Consider the following 17,542-nt stretch of genomic DNA (forward strand, 5'->3'; position numbering starts at 1 on the left):
TATGCTGGAGATGGATTAGAAATGTTACGAGCAATACCAATTTGATAAATATCAACGATGTGTGCGATCTGACGGCAAGGAAGGCACGTTTTCCCAGAGAAATCGTTGGGGAATCCAGGTAGGTCAATCTATTTATTTATAGATAGCAGAAAAATGGCGTCGAGTTAGTTGCCTTTTTCTTTCTTAGGGAGCTACCATTTGATTTTTATGGGTAAAAAAATGAAAAATTTTGTCCTGCATTTTTTTTTTTTAGTTGTAATCTCTGTCCTGCCTTTTTATTTTTCACTCTATTCGGTCCTGCCTTTTTTTTTTTTAGTTTATCCTGACTTTTTTTTACCTAAATTGTCATCCTGACTTTTTTTTTGCAAGTGTCTCATCCTGCCTTTTTTTTTACTCAAAATTCCTGTCCTGCCTATTTTTTAAAAATTTCATCCTAGCCCCCCCCCCCCCCCCCCCATAAAAATCAAATGGTAGCTCCCTTAGTATGGATAGTAAAATTGGGTATTTTCTCTGGGTCGTTTAAATCACTCGAAACTAGGCGAGACATGCACAGAAGTGATAGATATGTATTATAAATATAGAAAATTGAATATTTTAATTAAAAAAAAAAAAAAAAAAAAAATCTGTATCCTAGACCCAAGCGCCTGTGTTTTAAATTACAGGTAAAACTAAGGATTATATCAATGATGTTTATAAACAAAATTTCCAGAAACAACAAAAAAAAAAAAATATTAAAAAAAGTGTTGCTAAACTTTTTTGGCTTTTATTCAATTTAAATCAATACAGAATGTCAATTATCATATATTTTGTCCCTCCATAATCACTGAAATGCACTATCCTTAATGTATTTAATAACTAGGAACAATTCAGAAACATTGTTGAACATGTATAATTCTATTTTATTTAAACGTTGTTCTCATATCATTATAGTCATAAGCAATAAGGATATTCTAATCGATTTTGTTGATTGTGTAATTCAGGGCTGAGTAGGTGTGTAATCGATGAAACGTGCCCGCATTATATTATGAAAATTAAAAATATCGGCGTTTTGCATTTGCGCCGATTTTTTTTTCATTTGCACCGATTTTTTTTACAGGTAAATAACAGGTAAATTACAGGTGAAATGATAGAAGAAGATGTGGTATGAGTGCCAATGAGACAACTCTCCATCCCAGTAATGTTATTTTCATTTATCATTAAAGACCTCTTCCGTTAGCCAGTTGTACATATGTTATGAATTGTTATACTCATTTCCGCATTTTGACCTTCCCGCGCTCCATACAAAGAAAATCCTAGTGAATGTGAGTGTTAAACATTCATGTTGCTTCTGATATGTCATAATTCCATTTTGTTTTTATTAAAATTATATGTTGTTATGATTTTGTAATAAAATAAAATTTCACATTTTTGTTGCTAAACTTTTTTGGCTCAGTATATATATAATAGTTCAAGAAAAAACACAACAATATCTTTAAAATGATTTTTTTCCTGTTCAAAGAAATATATTGTTGAAATTATCTGCTGTTATTCGTATAAATAAAAAAAGAAGTTGCGATATGATTGCCAATGCGACAATTCTCCACAAAAGACCAAAATGACACAGACATTAACAACTATAGTTCACCGTACGGCCTTTAACAGTCCATAGTATGTTTCTTTTTATCATAATTGCAATATGGTATTTTATATTCTTGCATACTATATATCAAGTGTCTTGTTTTAAATTAAGATAGGTCAAGTTATCATTAGACTTCAAAATGTTGAATGAGTTGACGCCGTATACTGCTAATTGTATTTTTTTTTTATAAAACTCTGTGATGTGTTACAGTACAAGATTTTTATAGTGTATTATTCGCCATAAATACAAATTTTATTGTCATATAATTATAGCGGTATTTTTAACATTGCCTACAAGAGAGAGATAGGGGTTTGGCTTGCCATAAAACCAGTTTCAATCCATCATTCTTCAATTGAGAAGATTCACAATATTACTTCCATGATTCAGTGTAACTCCATTTACCGGTAAATTTTATTTTAACTTCTCTGACAAAAAAAAAACCCAAAAAAAACCAACACCTTTCTCAAAGATGTATTTTTTTTAACTTTACGAGCTAACAATTTGCCAGAGCAATTTCATCGTTGATCCATATTCACCATTTGGTACATGAATATGTCCGTGTTTAAAGCGATACGTATATGCAGGACAAATTATTTTGTTGAATGAAATCATATTCTAATGGGTGCCGTAGGAGAACCACTAGAGTTTTGAGCAAGAATTTCTTGGCATGAAACAGATCGAAATCTCGGGGTTCTGATATTTCATGTATATTTTGAACCCGGTAACCTTTGCCAAAAAAAAAATGAATGGTAGTTCCACTGCCATATTCGATGTTTATTCTGAGTCAAGTGTCTGGGCGGAAACTCCCAAGTAGACAACATGCATGTGTATTAGACCATAGCCGGCTTTTCTTATAAAATAACGAGTGTTGCCTGTCCGGTACACGAAAAAGTCGGTTAGAAAGCAAGTTTTTAATTCTAGTTAGATTGGAAAGCTTAATTCGAGGGTTGAAAATTGTAAGCGCTAAAAAAAGGAGGTTGGAGTGGTCCACTGGCAATATTTTTATTTCATAAACGGTACATTTGATAAGTTTATATGTTCTTTTATTTAATCTTTTTAATAACTAATGGATGCCGTAGGAGGTCCAACAGAGTTGTGATTAAGGATTACTTGGCATGACCAAAAATATGTTGGTCCGAGAAACGTTAACACTCAAACCTGACCAACCTTGAATTTCTGCTGACCAATGTCCTTACTGAGTGAAAGATACATACATTTTATTAACATCTAACGAAAACTTTGAAAGTTGAACGTATAAGGATTATTACTTAAAAAAAAATGAGATTTTTTTCAAAATTTGAGGAAAAAATTCGAGTTTCTTTTTAAAATAATACATAGATAGATCTTTATTCTCATTAACTAAATAACATAGTTACAGAGATGATAATATATACAATATACAACATATTTTGCATGTGTGAAATATACATAAATAAATGTAGTTTTAACCAGGAGGACAGACTTTCACTGATATATAGTTTATAAATCTACACAATTTTTCTAGTAAAACAATATTGACTGTAGTGAATACATTTTTAAATTTAAGAATATTAACATTTGTACAACAATAGTGTGGTAAATATTTATATCGTTCTTTTTTGAAAAAAGGACAAGACATATAATTATGCCCGCGTCACACTGTCCCGATTTTTACGCCGATGGCAACGCGATTATGGAAATTTTCAAAATCGGGACTGATCGTATCCAGATCGGGCTATTCGTAGTGCCATCTTTAACCATCGTAGAACCATCGGCCACTTTTTCTAGCCTTCGGGGACAACTTCGGGAAGGGTTCTAAATTTTTTAACATGTTAAAAAATCCCCGAAGGTGCGTCCGATGTTGAGGGTTCGTATTGAGCTCGTATCACCATCCTCACCATCGTAATGTCACCGGAAATGCATCTTTGAACATCGTATTGCATTCGTGTTTCCATCGTTTCCATCGAGCAGTTTTGGCATTACGATGTCTACACGAATGAACCACGAAGCTACTAGAAGGTCTTACGATGGCAACACGACTTCGTGAAGTCCTAGTAATCCCGTCGTGATGCCATCGAATAAAAGTACGAAGGTGACAAGATGGAACTACGACGGCAATAAATCCAGCTAAATGTTAGTTTTTTCGCGCTTAAATATATTTAAAGTGCCATGCGCGATATGCAATGGTCAGTCTAATACGACAGTTAAGAAAGACGTTCACAAAACCTGGAGCTCATATCATATGATTCTATGAGAACAAGAAAGGCGACAGCGTTGTTTCTATTAATTCAAATGGAACAAGAAGAGCAGGTATTACAGGCTCAGGATTTACTTTTACAAATAAAATATTATTTTTTTCAATTTTTCATATCAAATAACATAATGAAAATCATAAACGCGCCACGTATACCAACACTGCAGGTACACGTTTTTATGTATCGTCTGAGATGTTGTCACACGAATGTTTACTCCATAAACATTTTGTTTTCTATATGTCATATTTTGCCGCATTTGTTGCTTTCCCCACATCCTTCCTTTAGTCTATATTATTATGATATTCTCCTGGAAAGAGCTGTTTTTGAATAAAAGGGATCAACGAACCCATTACCTTACCTTTAAGATAGATCAGTTAACATGGGCATAATTATGGGTGATTATTCAGACTATTGCACACATTTTACAGTTCAAACAATGTAATGCCGAGCGTGGCATCCCCTCGTATGTAACATATTGGAGACAAATATGGACACTATATTTGTATATGACACATGCAGAAAATGGTAAATTGAATACGCATATTTGATACATAAACTATTTTTTTAGAAATCAACCAAAAATTATTCAGTAACTGGAAATACCCACGGTCTTCCGTCTTATGATTAAACCAAAAATTAAATATACAATATAATATATATTCAATATTGATCAAACAATTTAAAACGCGTGATGCCTTCGGCGTATAATTTAAATTCATCGTAAGCTGTACAGACATCGTATGGCCATCGCGCCATCATCGTAATCCATCGTGTAGCCTTCGTGATCCATCTTGTAGGCTTCGGCTGAGATATGAAGCTTTTAAAAATACCGTCTTCGGTTAACCTTCGTATGTCCATCTTTTGCTATCGTATATACTTTCGGCACCCTCGTATAGACTTCGTTATTCATCGTACTTGCTTCGGTCACTTTTTAGTATTTTAACGAGATCGGGACAAACTTCGTACGAACTTACAATTTTCGCATTCGGGTGTCCATCGTATATAAAAATCGGGACAGTGTGACGCGGGCATAATGGAATTTATCACCGATGTCAGCAAATTCACAAAGGTGACATAGCCTCTCGGGTCTTTGAACATTTTGCCACCTCCCTGTCTCCACTGGCAAACGGTGATTGCCACATCGAAATTTACATAGTTTCAGTGCATTTTTTAACGATAAAACTGAAATATAATTTTCAAATTTAAGTTCTGTTTTGAATAATTTATAACATAAACCTTTTGATGATTGATTTACATTTGCAAACCATTCTTGTTTAAACTGATCTTTTAACTTTTGTTCAATACTTAATACAATCCATTTTTTTGAGATACAATCTTGATTTTGTCAAATGTTTGACATACCACAGTTATCAAAAATACTTTTGATAAATAACAACCATTTGTTTTCAATTCCATACTTATTATAATTAATATATATCAACTTATATAACATTGACGAAATCTTGTTATCAAGTGTGTTATCAAGAAGGTTGCACCAAAATTTTATCATCCGTAATTTAACGTATAAAGAAATCGGATATCTTCCCAATTCCCCGTAAACCATAAAATTTGGAGTCGATCTTTTTAACCGTAAAACATGCTTACAAAAACTCAAATGTACTCTTTCTAAAATGTCAAGATTTTCGTATCCCCAGATTTCGGCCCCATATAAGAGTATAGGTAAAACAGCTTTGTCTACCTTTTGAAAATATCATTACCTTTGTCTTGTTAACATTAATTTTAAGTTTCCAGTTTTCACAATATTGAGAAAAACTATTTAGAAGTAATTGCAAATCTGTGCTTGACTCAGCGAGTAAAATCGAGTCGTCAGCATACAATAAGACAAATATCTTAAAATAAATATCCAGTTCATCTTCTATATCAGATGTAATTGAATGTATACCTTTTAAATCACTATTTTCTAAAAATTCATGAAGATCATTTAAGTATAAAGAAAATAATAAAGGAGAAAGATTTTCCCCTTGGCGGACCCCAATATCACTAACAAACATGTCAGATGCTTCATTATTATGTACAACTCTTGATTTCACATCTTTATACAAATTTTCTACAATTCTGAGAAATTTACCAGTTATCTTATTTAATACAAGCTTATACAGAAGCGAGTTTTTTTGAACAAATTCGAAGGCTTTTTCAAAGTCAACGAATGCACAATGTAATTTTTTTCGTTTGACACATAGCAACTCAAAGAGTGCATACAATGAAAAAATATGATCGTTAGTAGAGTATCACTGTCGGGAGCTTGCTTGATTTTCGTTCAAGATATTAAGTTCATCAACAAATTCCCCCAATCTATCATTAAGAATAGATGTAAAAATTTTACCAAGGCATGACAAAGCATTGATCGTCAAAAAAAGGGTTGTTCCGACCCCCGGGACCCCCACCACTGCATATTAAATTCATTTATTTGGCAACAAACGCGCGATTTTTACGAATTTTTTTTAAGGGGAAATGGGGGGATTGTATGGCTCATCCTGCATTTTTTCACCCAAAATAAAGATCACAGCCTGTGTATTTTAAAATGCAATAATTCAGAGTAAAATCCCCTTAAAATGCCAAATTAAAAACATTTAAAATCAAGCTAAAATAATCTGGTGCAGGAAAATTGGTACCGTTAATGTTACTACACTTGTGAAAATATTTATATTTATAAGTTAAAATCGACTATTAAATGTATTCTTTTAAAAAAAAATTTTTTTTACTGTCTGCATTCCTCGTCAAATTTTGCTAATTTGACTAAAATCTAGACATCAGGTTCTCTGTTTATTAATTACAATCCAAGATGGCGAAAGACAGTTTTAGATTTTTACCTACACTCAACGTCTCCTCGGCGGTTGCAAAGCACTTTTTTTCTTAATCAATTTAGTTTTCAATCCGGATAACACAGTCACATTACTATAGTAAGTAGTCTTTCATGTTAAAAGACAATGCCGCAATACTATCACAATGTCATTTACACTGTTCAAACATCACCGCACGTCAAACTTTGTACAACATAAAGCCGATTGGACCTTAGTGACAATTTGTCCCGCCCTTATAAATTGGCGTACGTCCGAGCTATCAAATACCTTCAAAATTCTTCCATTAAAACTATTTTACACACAAGAAACTGTATTTTCTTAACACAACACAAACAATATTCGTAATCTTAAAAAATAGAACACTTAAAAAATATATCCAGTGTGCGTTGCGCATGCGATACAGTTTTTCGATATAATGTCATTTTGATAGTTTTGAAATATGTTGTAGGGCTAAGGCCTTGGCGAGTTTTAAAATAAAACATAGGTCACCGTGCTCGTTTTCGAGAAAATTGACAATTTTGTAAAAAAAATGTAGGCAATGTTATAAAAGTTTTGGAGTAAATATTCTTCGTCGTAAATTATTAAGATCGGGTTCAATTTGAAGCTGTGATAAGTGATAATAAGGAAAAAAATAAATCCCTACACGAACGACTATACAATTATCTAAGCCTTGCTTGATCTTGCGGACCAAATGCTCAAAGTGGTATTTTTTTAATCCAAAAAATATGGAAATACAGTGTTTCTGAAAAAGTCATTTTTATCATTTTTCTGCATAAACTGCATTTTGTCATGCTTTCTCCAAATCTCAAATAAAAAATATATGTCACCGTGCTGGATTCTATGATAAACGCGATTTATCCTAAAAATTGCTTCCTCCCTTTGTAACCTCAACGTTAGCGCTAAAGTGCACGACGTCGCTGGCAGACTTTTTCGACGTTATGGCTGTAAATTACAGGCGACATTTTTCAAATGTATAAATTTTGCTTGTAAAGACCTACCTATAAATAGGTTATATTGTTTTCGGAAATAAAAGCATGTAAATCATAAATACATCTCTTTGTTTGTGGTTTAAGTGAGAAATATCTCAAGAAAAGTGATTTATATGGACTGTTGATAATTTTTACGGCTTTTAAAGTTAAAGACTCGGCAATTTAGAACTTGACATACAGGTACATGTACTGTACACACTAGTGTATTAACGTATGTTTTTTTGTTGTTTTTTTTTTTGTTTGGTGGGCTGCTGTTCCTCTATTCACGTTTTAATCACTTCTATTTAGAATTTTACATTAATTCATAAAATTAACCTTTTATTCGTGTCAATGATAACAATTTAATAAAATTGGGAGGCTCCTAAACAGTTTTAAAGTTGACAGTTTTTATAGCTGACTATGCGGTATGGGCTTTTCTCATTGTTGAAGACCGTACGGTGACCTATATTGCGGAGAGTTGTCTCATTGGCGATTATACCACATGTTCTTTTTTGTTGTTGTCAGAAAACAAAACAAAATCTTTAAAGGAGAAACTTCAATATGATAAAGGATGCTTCTGTCCAGACAGAGAAACTATACCATAATTATTTCAATTTTTGATTTGGCAAAAACGATTGAATTAATAGCGAGAGGACTGGACATATTTCCTATGCGTAATTTCTTTTGTAAATTATAAATATATATTTTTTTCACCACAGCGCGACGCATTGCGGGGTATATAAAATATCGCACGTTCATTCCTCTGTCTGTCCTTCCGGTCCTTATGGTTAATTAGATTTTTCAAGGGTACAATCCATGCCAAATTTCTGTTAAACTGATATCGTATGGACACGTTTGAAAATCAGTGCATATCAACTATCCTTTAAAAGAGTTATGCCATTCGGAAATATTAATTATATTGGAAATTGCATTGTATTTGCTGTCATTCCGTCATTTCTCTAATATATTTTGTAAAAGAAATAAAACAACAAAAACAACAGCTGCACTACGAGCGCATGATACGCTCGTCGTCTTATGAAAAAAAAACCCAGTATACATGTTTTTAAAACAACATGGGGGTGGTACAGGAAGTCATGGGAAGTATATCCTGGCTCCTTCCTTATTCTTGCTCAAAAGGGATTTTGTATAGCACAACATTTTTTCTATGATACCAAATTGTAGCTCAATAAAAATTCACTGAGAATTCAAAAATGAAGAATCATCACGAAAAAATATACAGATCTTAAAGGGAAACTCCGCAAAAAAAATGAAAAATTGATATTTTGTTCTTGAAGCATGAAAAACCACATGTTCATCAATAAAAAAGTTTTATTCTGTATGTAAAGAGATCAAAATCGATTTTTGAAATTAATTATCAGTTCTTGGAAATCGCCATCTTGTCAGCATGTCCGATATAAAAAGTAACGTGACTTCTTGTGATATCGATAAACCACAAAGAACAAACAGATTCGGGGATTTACCGACCGTGCGTTATCATCAATCAATCGTGTATTGCCGTAGACGTCATACAGTGTAAAAAAATGTCAAAAGCTATATTAAACCCCAAATAAACTCATATTACAACAACCTGTTGATTGATAAGTTGAAATCTATTGAGGATAAAAGTAAATTAAATTTTTATAAAGGACTTGAGCCAAATCTATTGATCAAACCTTACCTCTCTAACCCAAACTTTGAATTTAGAAAATTAATTACAAAACTTAGAATCAGTGACCATTCATTATTAATTGAAAAAGGAAGGCATTTTAAAATTCCTCGCGAAGAGAGACTTTGCAAAAAATGCAAAGTACTAGATGATGAGAAACATTTCTTAATAAATTGTTCTCATAATTCAAATATTAGATTAACATATTTTAATTGCATTAACAGAGAAAGTAATTTATTTGCTAATCTCACTGACAATGACAAAGTTATATATATTCTTAACCCATCAACACCAACACAAGTGAATAAACTAGGATCCTTTATAAAAAAAAGTCAATGGAACTGAGGACAGGGGACCCTTTAATATTTACCTGAATTTGTGTATATATATTATAAGTTATTCGACGGCAATTGACAAGGAGCGATGTTAGGAAGAGCTTTAGCTTGGACATAATATGTTGATATACAAATGTAATATAATATTTCCACTGTCAGGTTATAGAAATGTATATTCGAAATATTGGACATTTCAATTTCTTTATTAAAATAGTTGTTTTTTTAACTAATCTTTGAATGATATACGGAATCAATTCAGAACGGTCATTTATAAAGGGTGTTGCTAAACGGCGGAAACGGAAAACGGAACGGAAACGGAAACGGAAAGAAATTGTTATATAAACGGAATTAAGGGGGGGGGGGGATAAAGAACTATGAACATCAAAAGATCTTGTCTTGCTGGTAATTTTTGCTATTAAAAGTTTCTATCTATTTATCATATATTCCAATATGCATGTAACAGGCGAACATGCAAGTGAGAAAATTCGTCATATAAGGTCGATAACTCCTATAAGAAAGCATTTGACCGTTTTGACGTGAATGGACATTAGGTAAGGCTCAACATTCTAATAAAATTGAGAATGGACTGACCAAAGAGCAGACAACATCCGAATGCCAACAATAAGTCTTCAACGCAGCGAGAAAATCTCTCACCCGGAGGTGGTATCAGCTGGCCCCTAAATAACATTGTGTACTAGTTCAGTGAAAATAGGCATCACACTATACTCCAAAACATATAAATGAGATTAAATCTAAAAAAAAAAAAATATATACAAGAAAAATAACAAAGACCAGAGGTTCCTGACTTGGGACAGGCGCAAAAATGCGGCGGAGGTTAAACATGTTTTGTGAGATCTTGGTCCGAGACAACAATTATTTCGTAGTGCATTTCTTTTAGAACATAAATGAAAATAAAAAAAATCCCACCTGCGCTTTCTCAAAGAAACTTTTACAGTGTGTTGTACTACTTTTGGGACAAATTATATCAAAATTATAGAAAACTTCATCGTCTCTAACTCAAAATATGGACAATTTTATGTTTAGGGCGTCTTGAAATCTTTTGACAGCTTCCGAAGTGCCAATTTTAAACCTTTTTCACCTGGACCAAATCACTACTTTCCTTTAAAATTCTGGACCCAAATTTTTTTACAGTGTAATTTCACCCCCTACTTGCAATTTGAGGCATTAAACATGGAGAAATAAATTTGGAAGGGGTATAAAAATTAATGGCAAGTAACCCACTGTCAACACTAGGGACTATATTTGTGAACAACGAAAATCAAGGGACGACAATCTTAACCCCCCCCTCCCCCCCCCCCCCAATACCTCTACCCAAAGTAGAATAAAGAAACACATATGAAGCAATACACACAGTAAACCTAATTTTAAAAGAAGTCCGACGGTCCGATGTCAGATTTAACATGTTTTTCACATCAGGTTTTCGTTATTCATAGCGTTTTTTAATAGACAGCACTTGCATTTTATCCCTATGTTTTAATTTTAGCCATGTCGGCTAACTTGGCTGACAGGCAGGGTTATCCATCACAGTTTTTAAACTAGATACACCAATAATAATTGTTGCAAAGTTTAATCAAAACTATCAGGCGACTCCCTAAAAGACATATGTCCGATAACATTTGGCCCAGTAGTTTCAGAGACTGAGAAATTTTGTAAAAGTTAACAAAGACGAAATTGGCCGACAAACGCAAACTGACGAGAAAAGCTTACTAAGCAGGGCCAGGTCAGATAAAAAAAAAGAACTCTCTCAAAGTATACTAACGACTAAAGCAGGTCTTAGTAACAGCAGAAAATGACCATGACAGAGCAAAAACATTGAATGAACATTTCATCATAATTGTATCAATTAAGCAGACATCAACTAAATATGTACCACTACAACAACAAATGGAAGTTTTTAACGACCTTGACTGGCTATACAGCCCTTGCATGGTACCACTAAATAAAGCGTTACATTCAAAATGGAAAGACATTATAACTTAAGTAGGGGCACCTGACACTACAGGGAGATAACTCTGTAAAGTCAGCTAAACGTTTTAATTACGTTGTGTTGTAAAAGGAATATTAAGGTTCTCAATGATCAAAATTGGTGTTTGTCAAATTGCTATATAACCAGTGTAATTTTTCCGACAAAACGGTTGGTTCAAAATTTTTAAAATTTTTATATTTTTGCCAAAGGGTCAAAGTAAATACTTTGTCAAAATTTCATAAAAATTAAACGAGCCAAATTAATTTTAGTGAAATGTCATCAATGCTTTACGTCTTAGATGCATAACTTTTTTATTAGTTGTTAGTGGCTTTGAACTAGCTGTAAGTTAACTGCGAGTACTCTCAGATATGTACCTAGTGTTGGGATGTACACGGCCATGTCCACTTGTACTTGTGTCCATCTGATGAGTTAAGCATTTTAAACTGATTTTTATAGTTCCTTCCTATGTTGAAATGTTATATCACTGTCCAAAGTTAGAGGGAGGGTTGGGGTCCTGCTAACATGTTTAACCCCGCCACAATCTGTATGTATGTGCCTGTCCCAAGTCAGGAGCCTGTAATTCAGCGGTTGTCCCTTATTTATGTGTTACATATTTGTTTTTCGTTCATTTTTTGTACATAAATCAGGCCGTTAGTTTTCTCGTTTGAATTGTTTTACATTGTCATTTCGGGGTCTTTTATAGCTGACTATGCGGTATAGGCTTTGTTCATTGTTTAAGGCCGTACGGTGATCTATAGTTGTTAATTTCTGTGTCATTTTTGGTCTCTTATGGAGATTTGTCTCATTGGCAATCATACCCACATCTTCTTTTTATATATTTACGTAAATGTCGCAGTTGCAACTATGTGCTGTCATCAAGGATTGCGTCCAAAAAAACCCGTTACGGACACCTTACAGATATATTTATTTCATATTTTGAGAAAGCCCCATATAAACTATTAAATCAAAATTAAACAGTTACAGGAAACCAGGTAAAACACAATGTTGGATTTACTAATTCCTATGCTTCCGCAACCAAAGAGTCGTGGTAAATTGAACAACATCAAACAGGTTGATTCTAGGGTCTTTCAAGGAACTGTTCTTGGTCAGGTGTTATTTAGTAAATGATATCAATGATATCTTGGAAAATGGGGGTGTTTGGCCAGTAGAAACATCTACACAATCAAATGCGTAGTGTGAAAGAAAGTATCATTTCCGTCATTAAAAAGAACAGAGCAGAATGAGTAATCAATTGTCTTGACATAACACCAAAATCAATAAAGACTACCAATATAAATAAATGTAACTTTCAAAATTCAATATTCCGTTTGTGTGAATGAATATAAATACATGTCTATGCTAACGGGTGCCGTCAAATGTGCAGCTGATCTATTTACCCTGCCGGAGCATCTGAGATCACCCCAAGTTTTTGGAATTGTTTGTCTGTTTGTCTTTTGGTCTTTTTGACTTTTTTTAGTCATGGCGTTGACGGTTTGTTTTCGACTTCTGTGTTTGAATAACCCTTTTGAAATTTTCGGCTATTTTTCTATAGTGTCTACCTTAGTAAAACAGCATACTGAATGAGTGACACTATTTTCAATTGTAATATTAGGAAACAAAATTCACGGCTGCTTGAGAGAAATTCAATTTTCAGAGAAGAATTAAGCGGCTTGATATTTAAAGCAGCGTGGACAATTTGATTTTGAAAACCTTAGGACATGACTACTACTAACTTGGTGAGGGCACTGTGCAAATCGTATATATCGATACATGTCCCTGTGTATTCCAGTGACATCCTGTCGACTAAAATTCGTATTACGCAATTAAACAATACAGGTTCATGCATGGTCTCTTTATTGATGTACCCGGTGTGCACAGGTAACATTTATTGAACCACACATTATAGTGGAGCGGCGGAGAGGACAATTTTAGAAATTCAAATTACCTAAATACCTCATGGGATTTTAATAGCTCATTGGAAAGCTGAAATCCTGTACGTTTTGAAAATATGTGTCGTCAATATCAAATCTGGTACAATAATATCGAAAATCAAGGTCAAAGGTCATCACTTAAAAAAATCCTACTTTCATCTAGAGAAACAATACCATTGATATTTTTCAAAATTAATAATCTATTCAATAAATTATAAGAGTAGTATTATGTAGAAAAACGTTAGTTCATACAAAATCTTTTTTATATTTGCACATGACGTCAGAACAACGTTTTATTTAACTTTTTTAAAGGTAGTCCATGGTACATACAAATTCATGGTATTTCATTACAAGTACCTACATTTTGACAAAAACATAAATCAGTGCAAGTAAGACCCTGCTCCTTGCAAACACGTGCTGCCTAGCATGTTTTCCCCCTTACATGAACTAATTAGATCTTGTAGAAAGTCCGATGCCATTTGTCCCTCAAAGAACGTGTCATGTTGCGCAGTTTTCCAACAAAGGCACATGGGGAGCCATTACTTCGGTTGGCTAGATTTGCCGACAACCAAACTTTGCTTTGCCACATTGTACGTAGTACGTGATACTTAAATACAAATTCACATGTCGAAAGCTTTTCGGTTGAATTGTTTTACACTGTCTTATCGGGGCCTTTTATAGCTGACTGTGGTATGGCCATTTGGGCTTTGCTCATTGTTGAAGGCCGTAAGGTGACCTAAGGCTACATGATTACCGAAACGGCTTGTTTTTGTCCTAAAGAGGTTGAATACCGACTTTTAAAATTTATCAAATAGGTTGACAACATTGCTTCTGACATTTCCAACGATATGCATTTGTACTTGGTTATTTGCACGATAATAATCCCTAGATATATAAATATTTTCCATTTTTTGTCATAAAATTGAGGCTGCTTCATAAAGTACATACATACCGATTTGTCGTTGGTTTTGGTGGAGCTACATGTACTTAAGTCGGCTTTTATCCAACCATTTTTATGCCACACCTACGATAGTAGAGGGACATTATGTTTTCTTGTCTGTGGCTCCGTTCGTTCGTCCGCAGGTTAAAGTTTTTGGTCAAGGTAGTTTTTGATGAAGATGAAGTCCAATCAACTTGAAACTTAGTACACTTGTTGCTTATGATATGATCTTTTTAATTTTAAGCCAAATTAGACTTTTGACCCCAATTTCACGGTCAACTGAACATATAAAATGAAAGTGGGATTTTCAGGTTAAAGTTTTCGGTTAAGGTAGTTTTTGATGAAGCTTAAGTCCAATCAACTTGAAACTTAGTACACTTGATGCTTATGATATGATATTTCTAATTCTAAAGTCAAATTAGATTTTTGACCCCAATTTCACGGTCCATGGAACATCGAAAATGATAGTGCCAGTGGGGCATCCGTGTACTTTGGACACATTCTTGTTAATTATGCTTTGATGTTATTCGCTGTCTTAACAGCGTCTCCAATGAAAATATCGCTAGCAAATACAATGCTAGATTTATATTGTCCTTGTTGAGCAAAAAAGGCAATGGCATCCCTGTAGTACCTCTCAAGTTTAGCCTTATGTTTAGAGGAATTACAGTATGTCTTACTTATTTTATCAGGTAAAAAAGACTGATACTTTGATGGTTAAACAAGAGACTTTTTGTCAAGAATAAGGTATTTTTTGGCATCTAGCGGGACCCGTTTTAACGAGATTGTTAAATTGTCCATGTGATTGAATAAAAAAACAAATCAAACACACCTGAAAACCAAACGAACCCGAAAATGAAATTCACTTTCCCAGTTCAATTCAACAAAAACGAGTATACAACAATACCAAACAACATAAATTAATCACAAGGCTTTGGAAATTATAAAATGAACAAGAAATATGCTTAAAAATGACTACAAATGACCTTCGCTAAATCGCTGAATGTGTGACTATAACTAGAAACCACAACAATGTCGGTAAATCTGTGACAAATATTCGGACTTGAAATCTGGATAAAAATCAGATATTTAGTCAAATATTTATATTTTTAGGAATTAACTTCAAAAAGTAAATCGGGTCGATTGAAGTATTATACGGCGGCTTCATTGTTGTGCCTTTAAAATATACCTATACTGCACGTGCAAATAATGCTAGATGAAAAACGATGATTTTTACAGTGTTATTTTCAACCATTTTCAGATGCATTAAGCATTAAATTTAGGACTATTTGGAAATGCCCTTACATTGTATGAAGTTCACGAATAACTTTATTTACCTATTTCATTCAAAAATTATTTTTTAGAACGGGTTTGTTGTGAAATTTGACTACCGAATCGGCAGTGGGGTATGCGATGCAAGTTGGGTAACGTCAGTAAAGGCTAATTTAAACGTCATTTGTACCACATTTGATATTGACGACAAATATTTTTCTAAAGCTGAATAATCGATAAACATTTTAGGACCTTAAAATTCCATGAGGTATTTAGGTAATTTAAAATCGTTAACTAAGCGACTTTTTCAACATTCGCCGCTCCACTATTATATATTAAATATATAACCGAATAGAGAAAAAATATAGAGAATGATCGACGAAAAAAGGAAATAGTTATTGCAAAGGAGCGGAGATAAAAAGAGAGTCACATTGGGAAACAAATGTTTGCATGACAAAGTTATTGCTCGCTTTGATATTTTTAGTTATACAAAATCACATATCGTGTTCCAAATTGATATTCACGTGCACTTACTTGATGTCTGCATAGCATGGTTAATTATAACTTAAAAATAATTAAGTTTTCCATTTTAGTGGAAGATATTAGCAAGCAAAATCGAGGGAATTGTGCAAATGATGATACAAGCATGAAAATAACCACAAAACATCATTATTATATACTTTGTAAGAAATAACTGCTGGCCATTAAAAAAAAATTTTTTTTCAAGATGGCCACGGCTATTTTCTAAAATGGCTGTTTTCTTTAGTTTAAAAATACTGATTTTTCTGGAAAACTTTTCTTTGAACTTCTTTTAGTAAAAACCAATTACCAGGTTTGGTGGCTACCTTCCTTTCATCACATATTAATTTTATTAAAAATGAATATTTGACATATCCAGTATTTGCGCATGCGCGAAAATGTAACAAAATTCTTTCAAAAACATTTGAACTATTACTATATATTTAGTGTTTTTGGATTTCTAATGATATTATGAATTGGTTTAATAACATTTTTCAAGGTTATGATACACATGTGTTTCACACTTTTGCGCATGTGTAAACTATTTATAGATATAAAGAGCGATTTGTATGCACTACCAGGCAATTCTCATGTATTCGATGGTTAAGGCGAAAATGTGGTTAATCCCGGAGAAACATCAATTGTAACTGCAGATCAGCCACTTTTGGAAACGCCTAGACAAATTCGGTGGGAATGGCCTGATGAGTAAGGAAAATATAAGTGTGTTGTCATGTTTGATGGATTGCACATTGAAATGACTTGTTATAAAACTCTGGGTGATATATTGCGTGATAGGAGATAGACATGTTGTCTTACTGAAACCAATATTGCAACACCAGGAACGGCAGATTCTTTTTATGTATGTTCAAATGTACCTAGGACTAGACAGGCGCCTTAGACAACTGCATGTATTTTGCTTAAACATTGTTAATTTCAGATTATGAAAGCTAAACTTTGAATACATAATTATGTCATGACTCTGTGACGTTCAATGATTTAAAAGACTGGTGTAATGAAATAGAGTCATCTCGACCACAGTTTAATTCCTGGCATTCAATTATAAATTAAGAACTACTTCTAATTTTGGTATTATGCTCATTTCGTGAGTGAGATTTCGTACTTTTCAAACAGTCCATATAAAGCATGATAGCGTATTGTTTTAGGTCTTGATCGTGTAATTTACGCTCGATCGTTACCGACTCATCTTCGAGATATGACTTCCCTTCCCGAACATCACTCACAGGTGGAAATGG

The sequence above is a fragment of the Mytilus galloprovincialis genome, chromosome 2, assembly GCF_965363235.1.
Source record: "Mytilus galloprovincialis chromosome 2, xbMytGall1.hap1.1, whole genome shotgun sequence".
In the NCBI taxonomy this organism is placed as follows: domain Eukaryota; kingdom Metazoa; phylum Mollusca; class Bivalvia; order Mytilida; family Mytilidae; genus Mytilus; species Mytilus galloprovincialis.